The sequence below is a fragment of the Pseudophryne corroboree genome, chromosome 1 (genome assembly GCF_028390025.1).
Source record: "Pseudophryne corroboree isolate aPseCor3 chromosome 1, aPseCor3.hap2, whole genome shotgun sequence".
In the NCBI taxonomy this organism is placed as follows: domain Eukaryota; kingdom Metazoa; phylum Chordata; class Amphibia; order Anura; family Myobatrachidae; genus Pseudophryne; species Pseudophryne corroboree.
Window position 1 is genome coordinate 9,957,048 of NC_086444.1, and position 27,154 is coordinate 9,984,201.

The 27,154-nt window shown below is 51.3% G+C and overlaps 1 long non-coding RNA gene and 1 other non-coding gene across 2 annotated transcripts; both read left to right on the top strand.

Annotated features, from left to right (window-relative positions):
• The first annotated feature begins 242 nt into the window (after positions 1-242).
• On the top strand, positions 243-18,120 carry LOC135020470 (uncharacterized). The gene is made up of 2 exons (XR_010222359.1): positions 243-296; positions 17,457-18,120. It is a non-coding gene; the product is annotated as an uncharacterized LOC135020470 (long non-coding RNA).
• On the top strand, positions 6,873-6,975 carry LOC134932562 (U6 spliceosomal RNA). Its single transcript, XR_010179397.1, has one exon. It is a non-coding gene; the product is annotated as a U6 spliceosomal RNA (small nuclear RNA).
• Positions 18,121-27,154: the final 9,034 nt, after the last annotated feature.

Here is a 27,154-nt window from a genome sequence, read left to right on the forward strand (position 1 = left end):
ATTCTTCTGTGTCCCCCCCCTGCCCGGCCGCCCACTTTGATAGTAAAGTGAGCAGTCCCGGTATTCGATGACGCGATTCTTGTTGAATCGCGTTATCATAGCCACGCCCCCTTCAGTGTAATGCCAGTAATATCGGCATTACCGAGTGGGGGCATGGCTTAAATGTCATGCAGCTGTAACTCCGCCCCCATACGCCACAGCCCCGCCTCCACCCTGCCTCCTCTGCTCGTCATTGTCCTGCCCCCCTGCTGAGTCGAGCTGGCTGCTCTCTCCCGGAGAGAGCAGTCAGGAAGTATGTAAGTATGCCGTAGTTATTAGAACAGTGTATAATGTCACTAGATATTATATATTTTATTTTATCCTCTTTCACTTTGGGCCCAATTCTGAGTCATTAGAATGTCCATGTCAGACGTAGTTGATCACGACACACAGCACATGAGCCAGAGTCCCCTGAACCCAGTCTCATAGCGGCAGACAGATTCCCCGTTTTTACACATTGCGGAAAGCAGATTCCCCGTTTTTACACATTGCGGCAAGCAGATTCCCTGTTTTTACACAGTCCCTCTTTAAAGAAAGAAAGAAAGAAAGAAAGAAAGAAAGAAAGAAAGAAAGAAAGAAAGAAAGAAAGAAAGAAAGAAAGAAAGAATTATACTTACCCTCTCCGCTGGCTCAGGCTCCTCGGTGCAGCATCAGACGATTCCCGGGTAGTAGAGGAGGTGGAGAAGGGAGCCGCAGCAGCGCTGTGTTACTGGTGGAGGAGCTGCTGCTGCTTCCCCTCTGCTTCACTATAGGCTGTTCTCGGAAGACAGCCTATAGGGAAGCAGAGGGGCAGGGGCAGCAGCAGCAGCACCTCCACCAGTAACAAAGTGCTGCTGCGGCTCCCTCCTCCTCCTTCCCCCGTCCGTGCCGCTGCTCCTCTCCTCTGTGGGCGGCTGTGCGCTGCGGGCAGCGGTTGCCTGCAGCACACAGCGGCATGTAATGAGTCAGTTTGACTCATTACATGCTTGGGCCCCTTGACAGAGGTGGGCCCCAGTGCAACGCACTGCTTGCACTGGCGGTAGTTCCGCCTCTGGTGATAATACTTGCAGTCTTCTTTTGTTGGCAGCCTGATTTCTGAAATGATTACTGTATTGATATTTTATTATTAAGGGATTGCATTATCTGTTAGATATTGAATAAACTTTTATTGTTATAATTGCTTGTGCGTAGAGTTTCTTGAACTTTTAAGTATCAAAGAATTGCATTGATATTTTCTCTTTCTTTTTCTGTTCATGCTGACATAAAAAATGTGCAAACCAGTTTGAAAGGTGCGTACATGTGCGTATGTGTGTGCATGTGCGTATGTGTATATGTGTGTGCATGTGTGTATGTGTGTGCATGTGCATATGTGTATGTGTGTGACCTTGACAGCAGTATGTGTGTGACCTTCACAGCAGTATGTGTGTGACCTTCAGGGCAGTATGTGTGTGACCTTCAGGGCAGTATGTGTGTGACCTTCACAGCAGTATGTGCGTGACCTTCAGGGCAGTATGTGTGTGACCTTCAGGACAGTATGTGTGTGACCTTCAGGACAGTATGTGTGTGACCTTCAGGGCAGTATGTGTGTGACCTTCATGGAAGTATGTGTGTGACCTTCATGGCAGTAGATTCTGGTAAAAATCCTACCCGGGTATTACTTCTGGTTGCCGCCTGGAGTTAGGATTAGAAAAGTTCCTGTGACACAAGTGAACAACACACAGTATAGGGCCACAGAATGCAGTGCAGGTAATATGTGTGAGGTGTCCAGAAGGCTGCACACGTACTTTCCCCCACATTCCCTCTCCTCCTTCCTCACCTTTGCTGGAAGCCCGCGGTTGGGGGGGGGGGGGGGGGGGGGGGGGGCAGATGTGTTTCAGTTGTTTGTGTTTGGCTGTTAGATTTAGTGGATGGTCTGATTGACGCAGATCAGTTTCTGCTGACATTTTATGAAAAACGTAGTTTTGATCCTTCTGAGATTTGAGGAATTGGACTCTGATCTTTTAAGTCCTACAACATTGTCCGTGGCTGATTTTTTCCTCATTAATTAAAGTCAATTGAAATATTGTTTAATATTTGTTTTTGCAGGATAAATATTTTTTTATTGTTAACATTTTAGGAGTATGGACAATAAAAGTTGGTGAGATAGGTATCTGGTATTGTTGTTGCATTTGATTTGTTTAATATCTTTTATGGAAGGATGGTGTATGGGGAAACAAACAGGGGGTAATATTATAGACTGAGGGTGGGATGTACTACAGGAAAAATGCTGTAAAACCTCAGAAAATGGAGGTTTTACCGCATTTTCAAATTTACTAAGACCGTACCGCCGCGTTTTCGCGGTCCAGGGTATCGCCATCTCTGGATGGCAATACCCTATAGAAGCCTATGGGCTACTTATCACCAACCGCCGCAACCCGCCGACCCTGCCGACCCTGCCGCAGATGCCGACCCCCCTCCCCCCTGGCTTACCTTTCTCCAGGCTGCCCTGGACCCGGAATGTAATCTCCTCCTCCCCCTAGCAACACAGCCGGACGTCCTTCCAGCTGCAGGGGGTAGATGGAGGTGCCGGGGGCAGCCCGCTGCTGCTTCCCGGCATCAAGGCAGTGTGGGGACCTCAGGGATGTGACGAAGATCTCTTGCACACCACCTCACAGGTATCGTGGGGGGCCTCCATCTCCGCATTGCGATATTGATCGCATATTTTAGTACATATGCGATTAACATTCGCTGCGGTAAGCGGCGAGGGGCGGCAATGTATCTTAATACATCCCGCCCTAAGAGTGAAGTCCACGGCTGTGGCTATGGGATGTACTGTAGTTACGTAACCGGTGGTCAGGAGACCGCCGGTCGCAACACCTCCCCCTACATCCCGACCCCTGAGAATCACGACAGTTGGCATGTCAACTAGCAGGAACTATTCCCACTCGTGGGTGTCCACACCACCCATAGAGTGGGAATAGTTCCTGTGGTGACCACAGGTTGCCACCGAGCCTGCAGCCTGCAGCATGGCGAGCCTGCAAGGGGCTTGTAGCGCTCACCCCACCCCACCGGCATTCCACTGCCGGAATACCAGCGGAGGTAGGCTGACCGGCAGTCTCCTGACTCGCATTCCCAACTCATGGCTCTTTACTGTAATGTGGAAAGGATTTGCTGAGTTACAGGTATCTGATAATGACTTGTTGGCGGCGTGAAGATGTTGATCTGATAATGAGGACAGATAGCTCTGGGTAGGTGTTTGGGGGTCTTCATTTTGGCAGACGTGTCATCATTTTTTATTAAGTATTAGTATGGGATTAAAGAGCATTAGTAAGTAAGTGACATGGAGGGTGTGAGCAAGTTATATGAATGTGCTGAGAAATTGACTGTAACCTATAATAGCGCTAAAGATGAGAAGGGACGCTCCTGGATGGTAAGGGTTACGTGAAAGAAGGTGAAGGAATTGGTTTGGTGAAACGGTACGGATACACAGGTAGGTTACCAATTAAATGTATAATCCCAGTAACATTATGTGGGTACTGTAGACAGTGGATCCCAGAATTGTCTGAAGTCCCGGCATAGGGTATACCAGTTACACCAAACCTTTGTGTCTCTTTTCTAATGAACAGCAAGCAGCTGCTTTGGGAGTTTAAACACAAATACATGGATATTCACATAGAACCATTGGGTAATACAGTTGCAGGTTTCCCTTTACCCACATGTGTAGGGGCTGTGGTGGCTGCTGCAGCCTTAGTATAGAAGGTGCCGGATATTATACTACAATGCCCCCTTACACTATGTGTCCATGATGCTTTTCTCAAGACCTCACAGGTGATACACATCGTCAGTGCACGGTTCTCTCTTAGAGCTTTTGCTCCTGGCCATAGGGGGTTATTCAGACCCGATCGCAGATGTGCTAAATTTCACACATCTGCGATCAGTTTCTCTGACATGCGGGGGGACGCCCAGCACAGCGCTAGTCTGCCCCGCATGTCAGGCGCGGCAGTGATGCTTTTGTACCTGACAAGTAGCTCCCTGCAAGCGCAGCTCCTGCGTGCTGGCAGGGGGCTAACCTCCGCATCCCGGGTCACAGCGGCTGCGTGTGACATCACGCAGCCGACGCAGCCCTCCCCCTTAATAGTCCAGACATGTCTCTCCGCTGTACGGACCGCGCCCTGCCAATGGCGTTCTATCGCCATTGGCACGCCCCCTCCTGCCCCATAACCTCCTATGTCTGATTTCACATCTCACTGGCTGCACATGCACATTGCGCCTGCCGTGCGTGCGCACTGCGCATAGTAATTCAGACTGCGATCGCTGCCGCTGCAATGATGCAGGATGAATTACCCCCATTGCCCCACAATTATCCCTATTGTCAGGTGTGGAATACTAAATCCCGCTGCTCTGTTACCTTATGTGTTCCAGGAGTACCAGGGGATGGATAGAGAGCCTCAGGATTTGGAGATAAGAAATCAGAATGGATATCTCTGACACAGAGCTTACACTCTACACAACTGGCAGTTCTTACAGGATGACTCTGTATGGGATATGCGGTAGTATCAGATACAGAGATTCTGGAGGCTGGTGCACCGGGCCCATCTCTCACTGTAAAGGTTGCAGGACTGGTAGCTCTTACCAGAGCCTGACACCTGGCTAATGGCAGGACCGGTAACATATACACACATTCCACATATGCACAATGCCATGTGTTTGGAGTTTGGCATGATATGGGCAATACAAGTGTACCTGCCTGCTTCAGGTACCTCAATGTCACATGCCCAGCACCAGAGCTTATATTTGGCTGAGGGCTGAACAAGCACGAGACCAGATAAGAGCCCCATTTATTGTGATTGGTTGTTTATGACAAAGCAGTTGCTAGGTAGTTTTTCCAAGGGACCTTGGGAATTTTCCATAGGTTGTTTTCCTTGTCCATCAGTATTTGTGGGTGTAGGCTTCAGTGCATATAAAAGCTTGGGTCATGCGCTTCATACTTCCTCTTGCCATTTGGACAGCTAAGTGACACAGGCTCTGTGCCTGTTTTCTTTATTTTTCTCATGGTTTCTGTTTTAATTGTCCCACACTGTTTTATTAATTCCCACCTCGCTGCCTCCTCTCCCCCTCCCTCTCCTGTCCATTTTTCCCCTCTCCAGCCCTGCTGTCCTGCGTGCCCCTTCCTGTGTGGCTGCCGGGCTATGAGGCCTTGGGTCCGTGTCTCGGCCTCTATGGCTGGGTACGGCTCGGCATTCTTACATTCTCCCCATACATACATGGGGTCCTCGCTAATCCGCAAATATACTGGTAGGTCGTAGGTGCCATTTTATTTTAGCAGGATAGGTAGTGGATACGATTACAAAGGGTTGTGTGGCCATGTTCTACATTACGAGGGTCGTGCTACATGGCCGTGATAGGCTAGCAGCTGGGGACGCGCGATTTTCTTGGTGGTTGCAGCTAGCTCGGTCGGGGAAGCATGGGCCTTTTAATATCAGGGTTTCTGCCTGCCATGCTGGTGCTAGGACCATGGACTATCCTATTGGCACGGGCTCCCGCCCTAGGGGGGCTGAGGGTTAGTGTTTGCTACGGATTATGGCAGGCGCAGGGTGGGGGTAAATTATCGTGTTCGCCACCCTTGCGGGGCGGTCACCCAGTCGGGGATGCACCGAGGTCGCGAGTGGAACACTTTCCGCTCCTTCAGGGGCCAGGGTAGGTAGCATGGAAGGCCCTTCCGCTGTTACCGGTAGGTTCCAGGGTGGGTGCCCATTTCTGTCACCTTTGTCTCACCCACATGGGGTTTTAGTTTCTAATGCCTTTCCGGATGCTTCCTGCAGGGAGCGTTATCTGTCTTTTGATGAATCGCTGCGTTTGGGTTATATTGCAGTTGTGTTTCCTGCTGATTAGAGCTGGACGTTGCGTCCTCTTTTCACCTTCTTTCCGTGCCCCGGTATCCGTTTTCGATTTCTGGGTTTTTCCGTTGGGGAGAGTTTTTCTGCGTAGGTTATTCTGTTCACCTGTTTTGTTTAATTCTGCACGTTTTTGCATGGGTGCCTACAGGCCGCTTCCGGTGATGGCTCGGGGCCTTGTTTTCTTTCTCTGGGCGCTTACCTGGGGGTGGTTTACGCTTTTCATGATCGGCGTCCTTCATCCCCCTCGGCCCTCCACCTGTTATGTCGTCTGGTTCCAGATGTTGGCGGCGCAACATTTGTTTGCCAGCCTTGTGACCCGGGCATGGCCCCTGGGGTGGCAAGGCATGGTTGTGCTTCCTTTGCTAAATTCCGTGCGTTGGTGCCTGGGGCGGCTGTTGATGTTTATTTTTGTGCCTGACTAGTTTCTGGCGAATGGCCAAGTTAGTCCAGCTGCTTGGACGGGCCAGTGGTGGCTCCTCCCATGCTCTGGACGATGGCTCGGATTGCCGGGATTCATTGGCTTTCTTGGGTAGGTTTGTTTACTCCGGCAGGTTGGTTTTATTGGGTCACCTTAGGTACTTTGAGGGCCTTTGTTTTTTTCCCCCCGGGATGGCAGGTCTAGGGCAGCCAGGACGTCTGCCCTTGCGGGCACTTCTTTTCGCTCCGTACTACTGCGGCTGGCTGCTCTATCAGGTCTTTCGTACTATTCATGGCCCTAATGGGATGGGCGACGGGGCGCCCTGTGGCTGCAGCTTTTGAGTGGGCACATTGATTTAGGTATAATTAGATGAAGTTTGTTGGCCCCGTTAGGGTCCGGCCAGGCGGGGCGTAGTCTGGTTCATGAGGTTTGCGGGCTAGCTTTTGCGCTGGTTTTTCATTGGGGCGTTCCGGATCAGTGGGGTGGTGGCCGGTGGCAGGTCGTCTTTGTACTCCGGCTTGCCTTTCAGTGGTGTTTTATGGTGGGGCGCCTAGATGGGGGTCGGTTTTGCAGCACATGTGCTGAAAATGGAACAATACAGAGAAGATTAGCATGGCCCCTGCGCAAGGATTCCAGGCAAATCGTGAAGCGTTCCATATTTTCCTGTGCAGACTTGCAAGTTCTGCAAGGGATTGGGATGGCCAGGGTCATTAGTTGCCTCCCCTTTAGAGCGCAGGCGACTACGGATGGTGGCACATTGCCCTTGGCGAGGGTATGTGTCCGGTGCAGTCTTTAGGAGATGGCCATGTTCTTTTGTGTGCCCTCCTGGGTCCTCTTCGCTAGTTTTTCAGTTTTCTGTAGTGTTACGGCTATGGTGGTTGCCGGGGGCTTGCAGTGGGGGGACCAGGGTACCCATTGTTTGCGGATTGGGGCGGCTACGCCTGCTGCGGTGGTGGGTTCTCTGGTGACAGCGTTAGATGCTGGGCTGCTGGGGATATGCGTGGTATACAGCCTCCGCGTTTGGATAAGGTTTTTTGGCTATGAAAACCATTTCCTTGCGGATTGGGGCTGCTGCGCATGCTGCAACGGCGGTTTCTACAGCGGCAGCAATTCGGGTGCTGGGCTGCTGGGAGTCTGTGTGATATACAGCCTCGGTACGATTGGATAAGGTTTTCGGGCTATGATACCCATTCCTTGCGGATCGGGGCTGTTGCGTGTGCTGCGGCAAGTTCTTCAACGGCAGCGCTTTGAATGCTGGGCCGCGGGGACTGTGCGTTGTATGGTGGTTTTAGGGCGGGGGTACCCGTTCATTGCGGATGGGGGCACCTACGCATGCTGCAGGTGGCAGGTTTTTCGGCGGCAGCGTTTTCAGGTGCTGTGCCGTTGGGTATTTGTGTTGTTTTGTGTTTAAGACTAGGGTACCAAACCAACTCCTCCCTGCATCTCTCTCAGCACACCATCTCCCCCCTGCATCTCTCTCAGCACACCAACTCCTCCCTACATCACTCTCAGCACACCATCTCCCCCCCGCATCTCTCTCAGCACACCAACTCCGCCCTGCATCTCTCTCAGCAGACCATCTCCCCCTGCATCTCTCTCAGCACACCAACTCCTCCTGCATCTCTCTCAACACACCATCTCCCCCCTGCATCACTCTCAACACACCAACTCACCACTGCATCTCGCTCTCAGCACACCAACTCACCACTGCATCTATCTCTCAGAAGACCATCTCCCGACTGCATCTCTCTCAACACACCAACTCACAACTGCATCTCTCTCTCAGCACACCATGTCCCCCCTGCATCTCTCTCAAAACACCAACTCACCACTGCATCTCTCTCTCAGCACACCAACTCACCACTCCATCTCTCTCAGCACACCAACTCCTCCCTGCATCTCTCTCAGAATACCAACTCCTCCCTGCATCACTCTCCGCACACCAACTCCACCTGCATCTCTCTCAGCACACCAACTCCTCCCTGCAACTCTCATAGCACACCAACTCACCACTGCATCTCTCTCAGCACACCAACTCCTCCCTGCATCTCTCTCAGCACAACAACTCACCACTGCATCTCTCTCAGCACACCAACTCCTCCCTGAATCTCTCTCAGCACACCATATCCCCCGGCATCCCTCTCAGCACACCATCTCCTCCCTGCTTCTCGCTCAGCACACCAACTCCTCCTGCATCTCTCTCAGCACACCAACTCCTCCCTGCATCTCTCTCAGCACACCAACTCCTCCTGCATCTCTCTCAGCACACCAACTCCTCCTGCATCTCTCTCAGCACACCATATCGCAGCTGCATCACTCTCAGCACAACAACTCCTCCCTGCATCTCTCTCAGCACACCAACTCCTCCTGCATCTCTCTCAGCACACCCTATCCCCCCTGCATCACTCTCAGCACACCAAATCCTCCCTGCATCTCTCTCAGCATACCAACTCCTCCCTGCATCTCTCTCAGCACACCATAATCCCCCCAGCATCACTCTCAACACACCAACTCCTCACTGCATCTCTCTCAGCACACCATCTCCCCCTTGCATCTCTCTCAGCACACCATCTCCTCCCTGCATCTCTCTCAACACACAAACTCCTCTCTGTATCTCTCTCAGCACACCAACTCCACCTGCATCTCTCTCAGCACACCAACTCCTCCCTGCATCTCTCTCAGCACACCAACTCCTCCCTGCAACTCTCATAGCACACCAACTCACCACTGCATCTCTCTCAGCACACCAACTCCTCCCTGCATCTCTCTCAGCACAACAACTCACCACTGCATCTCTCTCAGCACACCAACTCCTCCCTGAATCTCTCTCAGCACACCATATCCCCCGGCATCCCTCTCAGCACACCATCTCCTCCCTGCTTCTCGCTCAGCACACCAACTCCTCCTGCATCTCTCTCAGCACACCAACTCCTCCCTGCATCTCTCTCAGCACACCAACTCCTCCTGCATCTCTCTCAGCACACCAACTCCTCCTGCATCTCTCTCAGCACACCCTATCCCCCCTGCATCACTCTCAGCACACCAAATCCTCCCTGCATCTCTCTCAGCATACCAACTCCTCCCTGCATCTCTCTCAGCACACCAGAATCCCCCCAGCATCACTCTCAACACACCAACTCCTCACTGCATCTCTCTCAGCACACCATCTCCCCCTTGCATCTCTCTCAGCACACCATCTCCTCCCTGCATCTCTCTCAACACACAAACTCCTCTCTGTATCTCTCTCAGCACACCAACTCCACCTGCATCTCTCTCAGCACACCAACTCCTCCCTGCATCTCTCTCAGCACACCAACTCCTCCCTGCAACTCTCATAGCACACCAACTGACCACTGCATCTCTCTCAGCACACCAACTCCTCCCTGCATCTCTCTCAGCACAACAACTCACCACTGCATCTCTCTCAGCACACCAACTCCTCCCTGAATCTCTCTCAGCACACCATATCCCCCGGCATCCCTCTCAGCACACCATCTCCTCCCTGCTTCTCGCTCAGCACACCAACTCCTCCTGCATCTCTCTCAGCACACCAACTCCTCCCTGCATCTCTCTCAGCACACCAACTCCTCCTGCATCTCTCTCAGCACACCAACTCCTCCTGCATCTCTCTCAGCACACCATATCCCAGCTGCATCACTCTCAGCACAACAACTCCTCCCTGCATCTCTCTCAGCACACCAACTCCTCCTGCATCTCTCTCAGCCCACCCTATCCCCCCTGCATCACTCTCAGCACACCAAATCCTCCCTGCATCTCACTCAGCACACCAACTCATCCCTGCATCTCTCTCAGCATACCAACTCCTCCCTGCATCTCTCTCAGCACACCATAATCCCCCCAGCATCACTCTCAACACACCAACTCCTCACTGCATCTCTCTCAGCACACCATCTCCTCCCTGCATCTCTCTCAACACACAAACTCCTCTCTGTATCTCTCTCAGCACACCAACTCCTCCTACATCTCTATCAGCACACCCACTCCTCCTGCATCTCTCTCAGCACACCAACTCCTCCTGCACCTCTCTCAGCACACCATCTCCCCCTGCATCTTTCTCAGCACACCAACTCCTCCCTGCATCTCTCTCAGCACACCAACTCCTCCTGCATCTCTCTCAGCACACCAACTCCTCCCTGCATCTCTCTCAGCACACCAACTCACCACTGCATCTCTCTAAGCACACCCACTCCTCCATGCATCTCTCTCAGCACACCATCTCCCCACTGTATCTCTCTCAGCACACCATCTCCCCACTGCATCTCTCTCAGCACACCAACTCCTCCTGCATCTCTCTCAGCACATCAACCCTCTGCGTCATCTCCCCTGTGTCATCTATCAGCACACCAACTCCTCCCTGCATCTCTCTCAGCACACCAACTCCTCCTGCATCTCTCTCAGCACACCAACTCCTCCTGCATCTCTCTCAGCACACATACTTTCCTTGCATCTCTCAGCACACCAACTCCTCCTGCATCTCTCTCAGCACACCAACTCCTCCTGCAACTCTCTCAGCACACCATCTCCCCACTGTATCTCTCTCAGCACACCATCTCCCCACTACATCTCTCTCAGCACATCAACCCTTTGCGTCATCTCCCCTGTGTCATCTATCAGCACACCAACTCCTCCCTGCATCTTTCTCAGCACACCAACTCCTCCTGCATCTCTCTCAGCACACCAACTCCTCCCTGCATCTCTCTCAGCACACCAACTCCTCCTGCATCTCTCTCAGCATACCAACTCCTCCCTGCATCTCTCTCAGCACACCAACTCCTCCCTGCATCTCTCTCAGCACACCAACTCCTCCTGCATCTCTCTCAGCACACCATCTCCTCCTGCATCTCTCTCAGCACACCAACTCCTCCTGCATCTCTCTCAGCACACCATCTCCTCCTGCATCTCTCTCAGCACACCAACTCCTCCTGCATCTCTCTCAGCACACCAAATCCTCCCTGCATCTCTCTCAGCACACCAAATCCTCCCTGCATCTCTCTCAGCACACCAAATCCTCCCTGCATCTCTCTCAGCACACCAAATCCTCCCTGCATCTCTCTCAGCACACCAACTCCTCCTGCATCTCTCTCAGCACACCAACTCCTCCCTGCATCTCTCTCAGCACACCAACTCCTCCTGCATCTCTCTCAGCACACCAAATCCTCCCTGCATCTCTCTCAGCACACCAAATCCTCCCTGCATCTCTCTCAGTACACCAAATCCTCCCTGCATCTCTCTCAGCACACCAACTCCTCCTGCATCTCTCTCAGCACACCAACTCCTCCTGCATCTCTCTCAGCACACCAAATCCTCCCTGCATCTCTCTCAGCACACCAACTCCTCCTGCATCTCTCTCAGCACACCAACTCCTCCTGCATCTCTCTCAGCACACCAAATCCTCCCTGCATCTCTCTCAGCTCACCAACTCCTCCTGCATCTCTCTCAGCACACCAACTCCTCCTGCATCTCTCTCAGCACACCAACTCCTCCTGCATCTCTCTCAGCACACCAAATCCTCCCTGCATCTCTCTCAGCACACCAACTCCTCCTGCATCTCACTCAGCACATTGGGGGTAATTCAGGGTTGATCATTGCAGTTGTGCAAAACCATGTGCACTGCAGGGGAGGCAGATATAACATGTGCAGAGAGAGTTAGATTTGGGTGTGGTGTGTTCAAACTGAAATCTAAATTGCAGTGTAAAAATAAAGCATCCAGTATTTACCCTGCACAGAAACAATATAACCCACCCAAATCTATCTATCTCTGCACATGTTACATCTGCCCCACCTGCAGTGCATATGGGTGGTCATTACGAGTTGATCGCTTGCGAGCTACTTTTAGCAGCCATGCAAGTGCATAGTCACGCCCATGGGGTGTGTATTTTCGCTTTGCAAGTGTGTGAACGCCTGTGCAGCCGAGCTCTGCAAAAATAGTTTGTGCAGTTTCTGAGTAGCGCTGGACTTACTCAGCCCTTGCTATCAATTCAGTCTTTTTGGTGCCGGAATTGACGTCAGACACCCGCCCTCCAAACACCCGTACACGCCTGCATTTTCCCTACCACTGACAGAAAATGGTCAGTTGACACCCATAAACGCCCTCTTTCTGTCAATCTCCTTGCGATCGGCTGTGTGCGAATGGATTCTTTGTTAAATCTTTTGCTCAGCAAGAATGGGCTTTGTACCCATACGACGCGCGTGCACATTGCGGTGCATACGCATGCTCAGTAGAAACCTGATCGCTGCGCTGCGAAAATCGTCAGCGAGCGATTAACTTGGAATAACCCCCATGGTTTTATCCAACTGCTAACAAATTTGCTTCTGCGATCAACTCAGAAATACCCCCATTATATCCTCCTGCATCTCATACCACATGCACAGCAGCAAAACACACGTATTTACATACATATACACACACACACACACACACACACACACACACACACACACACACACTCCCCCCTAAACTCACATGCTGTTTGCTTCAGCAGCAGCCATCTTTAAGGAGTGCAATGCATCATGGGATTTGTAGTTTACTTTTTACTGCTCAGGGTCTGAGAAATAAAAAATAAACCACATATCCCACACATTACCATTCCTTTTGCGGGGGCATGATCAGTAAGGATTGTGGGGAGGTCATGGGGAGCAGTACAGGCACGATGCCATGGTCAGTTGCACCCCCCTTTGCTGGGCGTGCCACACACCCCCAATCGACCCATGCTAGTTTTGCCTCTGCTGCAACTCTGGTGAGAACCCTTAAAGTTGAGTAACATACATTTATGTGTAACATAGGGGTTTTGCTTAATGTTTGTGGTACTCCAGGGATGGTCAGTAATCTTCTACTGTAGAACAACACATTTTAGCATGCTGAGCAGTGGCGTAACTACTGCCCCCGCAGTCCTCGCGGTGGCTTGGGGGCGAGGGGCTGCGGGGGCGCCACTGATTACAGCAGACTGACATGCGGACGAGCGTCCGCATGTCAGTCTGCTTTCTCCTTCCCTCCGCCTTTTATTGGAGGGACACGGTGGGCGCAGCTTGTGCCTCTCCTGTGTCCCTCCTGAGTCCTGCATCATCTCTGGTGGCCCGCGGGTCTAATATGGGGAAGTGCCGTTCGTAAGCTCTAATTGACTCACAAACCGGCACTTCCCCCTATCAGACCCGCGGCCGCCGGAGATGATGCAGCAGGAGGGACACAGGAGAGGCACACGCTGCGCCCTCCGTGTCCCTCCAACAAGCGGCGGTGGCGGCACTGGGGGGAATATCTGGCACTGGGGCATATCTGGCACTGGGGGGGATGTCTGGCACTGGGGCATATATGGCACTGGGGGGGGTGTTTGGCACTGGGGCATATATGGCACTGGGGGGGGGATGTCTGGCACTAGGGGGGATATCTGGCACTGGGGCATATCTGGCACTGGGGGGGGATGTCTGGCACTGGGGCATATATGGCACTGGGGGGGGGATATCTGGCACTAGGGCATATCTGGCACTGGGGGGGGGGGTGTCTGGCACGGGGGGATATCTGGCACTGGGGCATATATGGCACTGGGGGGGGATATCTGGCACGGGGGTGGATATATGGCACTTGGGGGGGGATGTCTGGCACTGGGGGGGAATATCTGGCACTGGGGGCGGGGGGATATCTGGCACTGGGAGGGAATATCTGGCCCTGGGGCATATATCACACTGGGGGAGAATATCTGGCACTGGGGGCATATATGGCACTGGGGGGAATATCTGTCACTGGGGTGGGGGGATATATGGCACTGGGGTGGAATATCTGGCACGGGGGGCATATATGGCACGGGGGGCATATCTGGCACTGGGGGCATATATGGCACTCGGGGGGAATATCTGGCACTGGGGCATATATGGCACTGGGGGGGGGATATCTGGCATTAGGGCATATCTGGCACTGGGGGGGGGGGTGTCTGGCACGGGGGGATATCTGGCACTGGGGCATATATGGCACTGGGGGGGGGATATCTGGCACGGGGGTGGATATATGGCACTTGGGGGGGATGTCTGGCACTGGGGGGGAATATCTGGCACTGGGGGCGGGGGGATATCTGGCACTGGGAGGGAATATCTGGCCCTGGGGCATATATCACACTGGGGGAGAATATCTGGCACTGGGGGCATATATGGCACTCGGGGGGAATATCTGGCACTGGGGCATATATGGCACTGGGGGGGGGATATCTGGCATTAGGGCATATCTGGCACTGGGGGGGGTGTCTGGCACGGGGGGGATATCTGGCACTGGGGCATATATGGCACTGGGGGGGGGGATATCTGGCACGGGGGTGGATATATGGCACTTGGGGGGGGATGTCTGGCACTGGGGGGGAATATCTGGCACTGGGGGCGGGGGGATATCTGGCACTGGGAGGGAATATCTGGCCCTGGGGCATATATCACACTGGGGGAGAATATCTGGCACTGGGGGCATATATGGCACTGGGGGGGAATATCTGTCACTGGGGTGGGGGGATATATGGCACTGGGGTGAAATATCTGGCATTGGGGGCATATATGGCACGGGGGGCATATCTGACACTGGGGGCATATATGGCACTCGGGGGGAATATCTGGCACTGGGGGCATATATGTCAGTGGGGAATATATGGCACTGGGGGGGAATATCTGGCACTGGGGGGTAATATATGGCACTGGCGGCATATCTGGCACTGGGGGAATATCTGGCACTGGGGGCATATGTGGCACTGGGGGGGAATATATGGCACTTGCGGCATATCTGGCATGGGGGGAATATCTGGCACTGGGGGCATATGTGGCACTGGGGGGGAATATCTGGCGCTGGGGGGAATATATGGCACTGGCGGCATATCTGGCACTGGGGGAATATCTGGCACTGGGGGCATATGTGGCACTGGGGGGGAATATATGGCACTGGCAGCATATCTGGCATGGGGGGAATATCTGGCACTGGGGGCATATGTGGCACTGGGGGGGCATATCTGGCACTGGGGGCATATCTGGCACTGGGGGGAATATCTGGCACTGGGGGCATATGTGGCACTGGTGGGGGGTATATGTGTACCTGGCACATGGGGGGGGGCTATATTTGGCACCGGGGGCATGTGAGTACCTGGCACCGTGGGGGAATATCTGGCACTGGGGACATATGTGGCACTGGGAGCACAGCCCTAGCAACAAGGACTACCTCCTAGCAACGAGCATGACACCCAGTGCATGAAACACCTGACAACGAGCATGACACCCAGTGCATGAAACACCTGGCAACGAGCATGACACCCAGTGCATGAAACCCCTGACAACGAGAAGGTAATTGAAAAGTAATTAGAAGCCTTACTGTAGGACTTAATGTGTAATGGGCATTACGGTGTGTGGCATAATGTATCACGGACATTGCGGTGTGTGTCATAATGTGTCACAGGCATTACGGTGTATGGTATACTATATCGCGGGCATTGTGATATGTGGTATAATGTCTCAGGGTCATTGCAGTGTGTGGCATAATGTATCACGGACATTGCGGTGTGTGTCATAATGTGTCAGGCATTACGGTGTGTGGTATACTATATCACGGGCATTGTGGTATGTGGTATAATGTCTCAGGGTCATTGCAGTGTGGCATAATACATAACGGGAATTGCGGTGTGTGGCATAGGGTATAACGGGCAGGGCATTGCGGTATGTGTCACAGGCATTACGGTGTATGGTATACTATATCACGGGCATTGTGCTATAATGTATCAGGGGCATTGCAGTGTGTAGCATAATGTATAACGGGCATTGCGATTCCTGTCATAATGTGTCGGGGCCATTACAGTGTGTGGCATAATGTGTCACAGGCATTACGGTGTGTGGCATAATGTGTCGGGGGCATTACAGTGTGTGCATATTGTGTCATGTGCATTGTTGTGTGCGGCATAATGTCTAAGGGCCATTGCAGTATGTGGCATAATGTATACTGGGCATTACTATAAGGAGGAAAAATGACAAATAATGTAAGGGGCATGAATCAGGATTATTTTTCTTTCCTGTGGTGGCCAACGTCTGGGCGTGCAGGTTGCAAAACTGGGGTATAAGGTAGTCTTTTCCTGCAATGCCACGCCCCTTTATGCGAAACCACACCCATTCCAACGAAACCACGCCCCTTTTTTTGCAGCGCACGCCGAAGGCGCTCGCATATTTATCCCTTTCTTGCTCCCAATTATGCGGCGGGGGGGGGGGGGGAGGGGGGGCCCAAAGAATTTTTTGGCTTGGGGGATAAAAATTTCTAGTTATGCCACTGATGCTGAGACTTTGTCAGACCAGGGAGAAACGTGTAAACTTTAAGGGCATGATGGGATATATTGTGCCCCAGCAGCAGGAGCCATGCTTCCTACCCACCCTAGTGCTCAAAGCAAACAAAGAATGCTTGTATGGAATACACTGTACCTTGGAATATTTACAACAAGATGTTTGTGTAGTAACACTGCTCAATTTCAGAGTACAGTAATGCAAATGTTTACTAGGTACATGCAACCAACATTGCACAGTGCTATAAGTCTTGGATGTGTATGTCAGCCTAATGTCAGAGGGTAGTTTCCCACAAATGTGTTTTCTTGCAAATGATGGCTGTACACTAACCAAACATTGAACATTCTAACAACATATTTTTTTCTCCAGCTCTCCATAGCAGAAAAAGTCCTATGTACCACTCAAAAGGCCACGTCCAAGTCTGGATGAGGATGAACCTGTTGAGTTATCTAAAAAGGATAAAGCAGACATTAGGGCGTGGGTCAGCAGCCACACAAAACCATACTTAAAAATACAAAAATACTGAGTTTTTTGCAAAGATACACATTGAGCCATGCAATGTTAGTTAATGTGCAACGCCAATGTCAACTTATTTTTTTTTGTTAAATTGGCAGAAACTCTGTCTTTCTTTAAACAAACACCATAAATAGTCCCTACCACCATGTTAGGTCCACACATGCAAGTCTTGACCATTTCCAAAAACCTGCTTATGTAGTCTGGACTGCAACCAAGTAAGCATAAGGGTGGTTATGAGTAGAAGGTGTTAGCAGGTGTAAATGCTTGTGCTCAGTCTTTAAACAATGTGTAAGTCTAGTTACTTATCGTTTTTGCTGCAATTCCAGGCCCATCACATCATGTTCTGCCAAGCCAAGTCTCATATGAGCTCAGCCTAGAACAGCAGGAGATCATCCTGGAGCCACCTGATCTGGAGCAGCCTGAGGATGAAAGTGCACCTCTGGTGACACAGCACACACCTCAGCAGATCACATCACCAGATGGCCCGACAGCCCAATGACCTTACCTTTTCTCTGGACACTTTCAGAGACTAACAGGTGTCTTTTATGGATACACAAACCCAGCAATTGCACATTGTGGAGCAGCACCTTCACAGTATGGGCCTGCAGCTAAACAATATGGGCTACCAACTAAAAAAAAATAACAAATGTCAGCATAGCAGCAGAAGTCACCCATACACGAATGGACAATAATCTAAACTCCCAACTTTTTGACCTAACTCAAGCAGTTAGGGCACAAATTGAGGCCCTTCATCTCTGCAAAGACATTCAATAGGTCAAAGACCCAGTATGGAAGCACCATCGGAATCTACTGTGGGTAGAGAGCTGTCTAACCCTATTACCACATCACCTCCCACCTCCCAGGAGTGAAAGGCCTAGGTAGAAGCCATGGAAGTTCAGGGCCAGAAATATAACAGTTCATCATATTTTGCTGTTACAAAAAATGTTTTTGTTGTTTTTGCAAAACACAGTAAATTCCTGTTTGCCACTACTCTGTGTAATGTTTTTCATTATTTACAAAATGACTAAAATGTTCTCTTTACAGTGTCCTGTTCATGGTACCATGGTTCTTTCGGGTTTCTTATTGTACATTTAAATACACATTTATCAATTAGGGGTTTTGTGCATTGTTCAATCACTTACCATCTATTTTCCAGCATGAGTTAGATAGTGATCCCAGTTTTTCTCAAGGGTGGTCCTAATCAGGGGTGTATTTAGGGGTCCGAGCTCCCCTCGCAAAGTAAAGGACTGGTGCTCCACCACCATATTTGAAATAGGGAAGGCACGTGTACCAAAAAAGGGGCATGGCCACTCAATAGTACCCCATACACATTATGCCACTCAGTAGTGCCCATATATATGGGAAGGCGTGCACGCTCCTGGGAAAGTGAGCATGGCCTCACAATTTTATTTTATGATATCAAACTATAAATATATAATCACACCCCCTATACATGCACACACACAATTAGCAGCCTTACACACAATACCCACAGTAGTTCTCCTTACACATAATGTCCGAGTATAGTGTCAGATGCACATAATGTCCCCCAGTATAGTGTCAGATGCACATAATGTCCCCCAGTATAGTGTCAGATGCACATAATGACCCCAGTAGTGCAGTGCCAGATACACATAATGCCTCCGAGTATAGTACCAAATACACATATGCCCCCACAGTGCCAGATACACGTATGCCCCCACAGTGCCAGATACACGTATGCCCCCACAGTACAAGATACACGTATGCCCCCACAGTGCCAGATACACGTATGCCCCCACAGTGCCAGATACACGTATGCCCCCACAGTGCCAGATACACGTATGCCCCCACAGTGCCAGATACACATACAGTATGCTCCCACAGTACCAGACACTCGTATGCACCTACAGTGCTGGACACTCAAATGCCCCCGTAGTGCCAGATACACGTATGCCCCCACAGTGCCAGATACACTTATGCCCCCACAGTACAAGATATACGTATGCCCCCACAGTGCCAGATACTCATATGCCCCCACAGTACAAGATACATGTATGCCCCCACAGTGCCAGATACACGTATGCCTCCACAGTGCCAGATACACATATGCCCCCACAGTGCCAGATACACATATGCCCCCACAGTACAAGATACATGTATGCCCCCACAGTGCCAGATACACATATGCACCCACAGTGCCAGATACACATATGCACCCACAGTGCCAGATACACATATGCCCCCACAGTGCCAGACACACATATTCCCCATGTTGATTTTACTATTAAAGGTAGCACTTTTAGGTAGATTCACTTCTATAGGCGGCAGCTATCCTCCCCCCCCCATGTAGTTACTCAACAGCAGGGATGCCCATTAATGATCAAAGAATGCAGCAGCAGCAGCCACTGTAATTGGCGCCGGGGTCCAGCACCGCACCACAATACAGAAAAGAAACTCTACATACTGTAAACTACACCTCCCAGCAGCCGCTGCTGCATGCTGTGATCGTTACTGGGCATCCATTCTGGTGAGGAACTACACAGGGGTGGGGGGATAGCTGCTGCCTCTAAAAGTGATCTACAGTACCTACTGCCCGCGGGGGGCACCTCTGGATAGCGTCCCTCCTCTACTGGCGCCCCTGGCAAGTGCCATCCTGGCCAATAGGAAGATACACCCCTGGTCCTAATCCCCTGTGTTTGGAAATAATTGTGCATAAGTCAAAGTGAAATGTGAACCATTTTGGCCATGACATCACATTTCTGAAACCACTTACCTGAGAAATACTGGTGTATTATTATCCATTGATCCTCATTCCCCCTGTGTAATAACTGCACCCTAATATGGTCTAGGGTCAGGCGGGGGCTAATCAGGATAGAAAACCCAACTGGGAAATTTCTGTATGCAGCCATGAAGGAGACGGGGTCTCTGGAGGGGGTGGGATCTATCGAGTGGGTGGGAACTGGCTCCCCACAGGCCTGATTCTGAGTGAGATGCATTTGCGGCCCTCCTTGCGCCTTTTGCAGCAGTTGCGTCTGTGACTTTATGCTAATGCCGCTACAATGCCCTTCCCAGGTGTACATCCGTGCATCTGAATGTGCGCGTTCTGAGACGCCCACTGTCTGTGTCTGCAGATGGCACCGACTTGAATGAGCTTCTGCACACGCACAGAAGGTCAGACCGTGGTAACTGAAGTTATGTGAATTGGTCTGGAGTGAGGGGAGCAGGGTCACTGAGAGGAGTCCTGGCCGAGCAGGGACCGTCACAACTTTCCGGCGGCCCAACCTGCCCCTGGGTGCTTGTTATGTACAATAACTGCACAAAGGACAGACATATTCCTGTGTTGTCCTCCCTGTCTATCAGGGACGTGCAGTGAGCTAAATGGCTCAGGAGCAGTGGCGTAACTACTGCCCCCGCAGTCCTCGCGGTGGCTTGGGGGCGAGGGGCTGCGGGGGCGCCACTGACTTTGCACAGGTTGACATGTGGATGAGCGTCCGCATGTCAATCTGCGATCTCCCTCCCTGCTGTAAGGACTTGGAGGGACACGGAGCGCATAGCGCGTCTCTCCTGTGTCCCTCCTGGCTCTCCCCCGGCCAGTCTAATAAAGGAAGTGCCGTTCGTGAGCTCTGATTGGCACGAACCCCGCACCCTCCGTGTCCCTCCAACACGGGGGTGCGGGGCGCGGGGGGGTGCGGGGGTGCGGGGGGGGGGGCAGGCGGAGCAGGCACTGGGGGCATATACCTGGCACTGGGGGCATATACCTTGCACTGTGGGGGAAGATCTGGCACTGGGGGCATATACCTGGCACTGAGAGCATATACCTGGCACTATGGGGGAAGATCTGGCACTGGGGGCATATACCTGGCATTGGGGGCATATACCTGCCACTGTGGGGGAAGATCTGGCACTGGGGGCATATACCTGGCACTGGGGGCATATACCTGGCACTGTTGGGGAATATCTGGCACTGGGGGCATATACATGGCACTGGGGGCATATACCTGGCACTGGGGGCATATACCTGGCACTGTGGGGGAAGATCTGGCACTGGGGGCATATACCTGGCACTGAGAGCATATACCTGGCACTGTGGGGGAAGATCTGGCACTGGGGGCATATACCTGGCACTGTGGGGGAAGATCTGGCACTGGGGGCATATACCTGGCATTGGGGGCATATACCTGGCACTGTGGGGGAAGATCTGGCACTGGGGGCATATACCTGGCACTGGGGGCATATACCTGGCACTGTGGGGGAATATCTGGCACTGGGGGCATATACATGGCACTGGGGGCATATACCTGGCACTGTGGGGGAAGATCTGGCACTTGGGGCATATACCTGGCACTGTGGGGGAAGATCTAGCACTGGGGGCATATACCTGGCACTGGGGGCATATACCTGGCACTGTGGGGGAATATCTGGCACTGGGGGCATATACCTGGCACTGGGGGCATATACCTGGCACTGGGGGCATAGACCAGTCACTGTGGGGGAAGATCTGTCACTGGGGGCATATACCTGGCACTGGGGGCATATACCTGGCACTGTGGGGAAAGATCTGGCACTGGGGGCATATACCTGGCACTGTGGGGGAAGATCTGGCACTGGGGGCATATACCTGGCACTGGGGGCATATACCTGGCACTGTGGGGGAAGATCTGGCACTGGGGGCATATACCTGGCACTGGGGGCATATACCTGGCACTGTGGGGAAAGATCTGGCACTGGGGGCATATACCTGGCACTGGGGGCATATACCTGGCACTGTGGGGGAAGATCTGGCACTGGGGGCATATACCTGGCACTGTGGGGGAAGATCTGGCACTGGGGGCATATACCTGGCACTGTGGGGGAAGATCTGGCACTGGGGGCATATACCTGGCACTGGGGGCATATACCTGGCACTGGGGGCATATACCTGGCACTGTGGGGGAAGATCTGGCACTGGGGGCATATACCTGGCACTGGGAGCATATACCTGGCACTGTGGGGAAAGATCTGGCACTGGGGGCATATACCTGGCACTGTGGGGGGAAGATCTGGCAATGGGGGCATATACCTGGCACTGGGGGCATATACCTGGCACTGTGGGGGAAGATCTGGCACTGGGGGCATATACCTGGCACTGGGGGCATATACCTGGCACTATGGGGAAAGATCTGGCACTGGGGGGCATATACCTGGCACTGGGGGCATATACCTGGCACTGTGGGGAAATATCTGGCATGGGGGGCATATACCTGGCACTGTGGGGGAATGTCTGGCACTGGGGGCATATACTTGGCACTGTGGGGGAATGTCTGACACTGGGGGCATATACTTGGCACTGTGGGGGAATATCTGGCACTGGGGGCATATACCTGGCACTGGGAGCATATACCTGACACTGTGGGGGAATGTCTGGCACTGGGGGCATATACCTGGCACTGTGGGGGAATATCTGGCACTGGGGGCATATACCTAGCACTGTGGGGGAATATCTGGTACTGGGGGCATGTACCTGGCACTGTGGGGGAATATTTGGCATTGGGGGGAGCAGGCACTGAGGGGGCATATGTGGCACTGTGGGGGAATATCTGGCACTGGGGGCATATACCTGGCACTGTGGGGGAGCAGGCACTGAGGGGGCATATGTGGCACTGTGGAGGAATATTTGAAACTGGGGGGAGCAGGCACTGAGGGGGCATATGTGGCACTGGGGGGGGGTATATTTGGCACTGGGGGCATGTACCTGGCACTGGGGGCATATACCTGGCACTGTGGGGGAATATCTGGCACTGGGGGCATATGTGGCACTGGGAGCACGGCCCTAGCAACAAGCACTACCCCCTAGCAACGAGCATGACACCCAGTGCATGAAACCCCTGGCAACGAGCATGACACCCAGTGCATGAAACCCCTGGCAACGAGCATGACACCCTGAGCATGAAAACCCCTGGCACCGTGCATGGAACCAAGAGCATGAAACCCCTGGCAACGAGCAGGTAATTAAAAAGTAATTAGAAGCCTTACTGTAGAACTTAATGTGTAATGGCCATTACGGTGTGTGGCATAATGTATCACGGACATTGCGGTGTGTGTCATAATGTGTCGGGCATTACGGTGTGTTGTATACTAGATCACGGGCATTGTGGTATGTGGTATAATGTCTCAGAATCATTGTGGTGTGTGTCATATTGTGTCACAGACATTGTATGTGCTATAATGTATCGGGGGCATTGCAGTGTGTAGCATAATGTATAACGGGCATTGCGATTCCTGTCATAATGTGTCACAGGCATTACGGTGTGTGGCATAATGTGTCGGGGGCATTACAGTATGTGCATATTGTGTCATGTGCATTATTGTGTGTGGAATAATGTCTAAGGGCCACTGCAGTATGTGGCATAATGTATACTGGGCATTACTATAAGGAGGAAAAATGACAAATAATGTAAGGGTCATGAATCAGGATTATTTTTCTTTCCTGTGGTGGCCAACGTCTGGGCGTGCAGGTTGCAAAACTGGGGTATAAGGTAGTATTTTCCTGCAATACCACGCCCCTTTACGCGAAGCCACGCCCATTTTAGCAAAGCCACACCCATTTTTGGCGGCGCACGCCTGCGGCGCGCACATATTTGTCCCTTTGCTAATGCCAATTATGGGGGGTATGGGGGGGAAGGGGCGCCGAAGCATTTTTTGGCTTGGGGGAGGAAAATTTCTAGTTACGCCACTGCTCAGGAGACACTGGCCAACCCCAGAGCCAGATTTACAAAGGGACATCTGGGCACTATACACAGGTGCAGAATTATAAACTCCTGAAAATCTGGTGAGTTTTGATTAGAGATGTTTGGAAAGGATACACAGAGGGGGCACTGCCTCACCTGCCATACACATTTTACTCCAGAGTTTGGGCTATAAAAATGATTAGAATAATGCAAAGATATTTCAAACAAATTATCAGTAGCTTTAATATATATTTTATTCAGTCAACACTCCGGTTTAAACGTAAGTATGACAGGAAAGGCTCTGCCTCACCTCACCGCACGTCACTGCTGTCTATATGCCGGAAATGACGTTGCGGATCCCAGCAGTGTGGTCATGGAAACGCTGACAACAAACAAGCAACATCATTTCCGGATCCGCTGATGCGTTTGCTGACGCCGGGCAGGAAGCCCAGATGGCGTGGCCAGCAGAGTTCGCGTATGGGGGAATCTCGAATGGGGGGGAAGTTTTACCTATTTAAACACTGTTTTTTCATAATTGCATTTATCCTGATGAAGGGGAGGCGGTCCTCAAAACGTTGATTGCACCAATACACGGTTATGCTGTTTGACAGTCTCCGAGTGTCGCCTCGTTCTTCCATGTATGTGTGTGTGCAGTGGCGGAACTAGCAAGCGGTGGGCCCAGGTGCGACAAAATGCTTTGGGGCCCCCCCCCCCATCCCATCCAAGTCCACCCCCTCACCCCTTGAGAGGATCTGGTGAGGGGGACCTGCTCAGGGCCAGAGAAATGGATACCTAGCAACAGTGCCGTAACTAGACATTTTAGCACTGTGTGCAAGAAACGGCATCGGAGCCCCACCCCTGCATGCAAAACAGGGGCAGAGCGCGCCGTAGGCGCGCGCAAAAATACATAGTGGCGTGGCTTCGCGGGGAAGGGGTGTGGCCACAAAATAATACCAATTCCTAAAACGGTGCACAGTAGTCTCCATTCTTCAAATTACGCCGCACAGTAGCACCACTACACCAGGTAGAGGCCCTTTTACACCTTACAGCGAACAGATTCCTCTTTTTACACATTACGGCAGACAGCGTCCCCTTTTTACACATTACGGCAGACAGCGTCCCCCTTTTTATACATTACGGCAGACAGTGTCCCCTTTTTACACATAACGGCAAACAGCGTGCCCTTGTTACACATAGCGGCAGACAGCGTGCACTTTTTACTAGAGATGAGCGGGTTCGGTTTCTCTGAAACCGAACCCGCACGAACTTCATGTTTTTTTTACGGGTCCGAGCAGACTCGGATCCTCCCGCCTTGCTCGGTTAACCCGAGCGCGCCCGAACGTCATCATGACGCTGTCGGATTCTCGCGAGACTCGGATTCTATATAAGGAGCCGCGCGTCGCCGCCATTTTCACACGTGCATTGAGATTGATAGGGAGAGGACGTGGCTGGCGTCCTCTCCATTAGAAATTAGATTAGAAGAGAGAGAGAGATTGTGCAGAGTCAGACAGAGTTTACCACAGTGACCAGTGCAGTTGTTGTTAGTTAACTTTTATTTATTTTAATATAATATATCCGTTCTCTGCTATATCCGTTCTCTGCCTGAAAAAAAACGATACACAGCAGCAGCCAGTCACACAGTGTGACTCAGTCTGTGTGCACTCAGCTCAGCCCAGTGTGCTGCACATCAATGTATAAAAGGCAAAGCTTATAATAATTGTGGGGGAGACTGGGGAGCACTGCAGGTTGTTATAGCAGGAGCCCCCAGGAGTACATAATATTATATTAATTTAAAATTAAACAGTGCACACTTTTGCTGCAGGAGTGCCACTGCCAGTGTGACTAGTGGTGACCAGTGCCTGACCACCAGTATAGTAGTATATTGTTGTATGTATTGTATACTATCTCTTTATCAACCAGTCTATATTAGCAGCAGACACAGTACAGTGCGGTAGTTCACGGCTGTGGCTACCTCTGTGTCGGCAGTCGGAACTCGGCAGGCAGTCCGTCCATCCATAATTGTATTACAATATATACCACCTAACCGTGGTATTTTTTTTTCTTTCTTTATACCGTCGTCATAGTGTCATACTAGTTGTTACGAGTATACTACTATCTCTTTATCAACCAGTGTACAGTGCGGTAGTTCACGGCTGTGGCTACCTCTGTGTCGGCAGTCGGCAGGCAGTCCGTCCATCCATAATTGTATTATTATTATAATATATACCACCTAACCGTGGTTTTTTTTTCATTCTTTATACCGTCATAGTGTCATACTAGTTGTTACGAGTATACTACTATCTCTTTATCAACCAGTGTACAGTGCGGTAGTTCACGGCTGTGGCTACCTCTGTGTCGGCAGTCGGCAGGCAGTCCGTCCATCCATAATTGTATTATTATTATAATATATACCACCTAACCGTGGTTTTTTTTTCATTCTTTATACCGTCGTCATAGTGTCATACTAGTTGTTACGAGTATACTACTATCTCTTTATCAACCAGTGTACAGTGCGGTAGTTCACGGCTGTGGCTACCTCTGTGTCGGCAGTCGGCAGGCAGTCCGTCCATCCATAATTGTATTATTATTATAATATATACCACCTAACTGTGGTATTTTTTTTTCTTTCTTTATACCGTCGTCATAGTGTCATACTAGTTGTTACGAGTATACTACTATCTCTTTATCAACCAGTGTACAGTGCGGTAGTTCACGGCTGTGGCTACCTCTGTGTCGGCAGTCGGCAGGCAGTCCGTCCATCCATAATTGTATTATTATTATAATATATACCACCTAACTGTGGTATTTTTTTTTCTTTCTTTATACCGTCGTCATAGTGTCATACTAGTTGTTACGAGTATACTACTATCTCTTTATCAACCAGTGTACAGTGCGGTAGTTCACGGCTGTGGCTACCTCTGTGTCGGCAGTCGGCAGGCAGTCCGTCCATCCATAATTGTATTATTATTATAATATATACCACCTAACCGTGGTTTTTTTTTCATTCTTTATACCGTCGTCATAGTGTCATACTAGTTGTTACGAGTATACTACTATCTCTTTATCAACCAGTGTACAGTGCGGTAGTTCACGGCTGTGGCTACCTCTGTGTCGGCAGTCGGCAGGCAGTCCGTCCATCCATAATTGTATTATTATTATAATATATACCACCTAACCGTGGTTTTTTTTTCATTCTTTATACCGTCATAGTGTCATACTAGTTGTTACGAGTATACTACTATCTCTTTATCAACCAGTGTACAGTGCGGTAGTTCACGGCTGTGGCTACCTCTGTGTCGGCAGTCGGCAGGCAGTCCGTCCATCCATAATTGTAT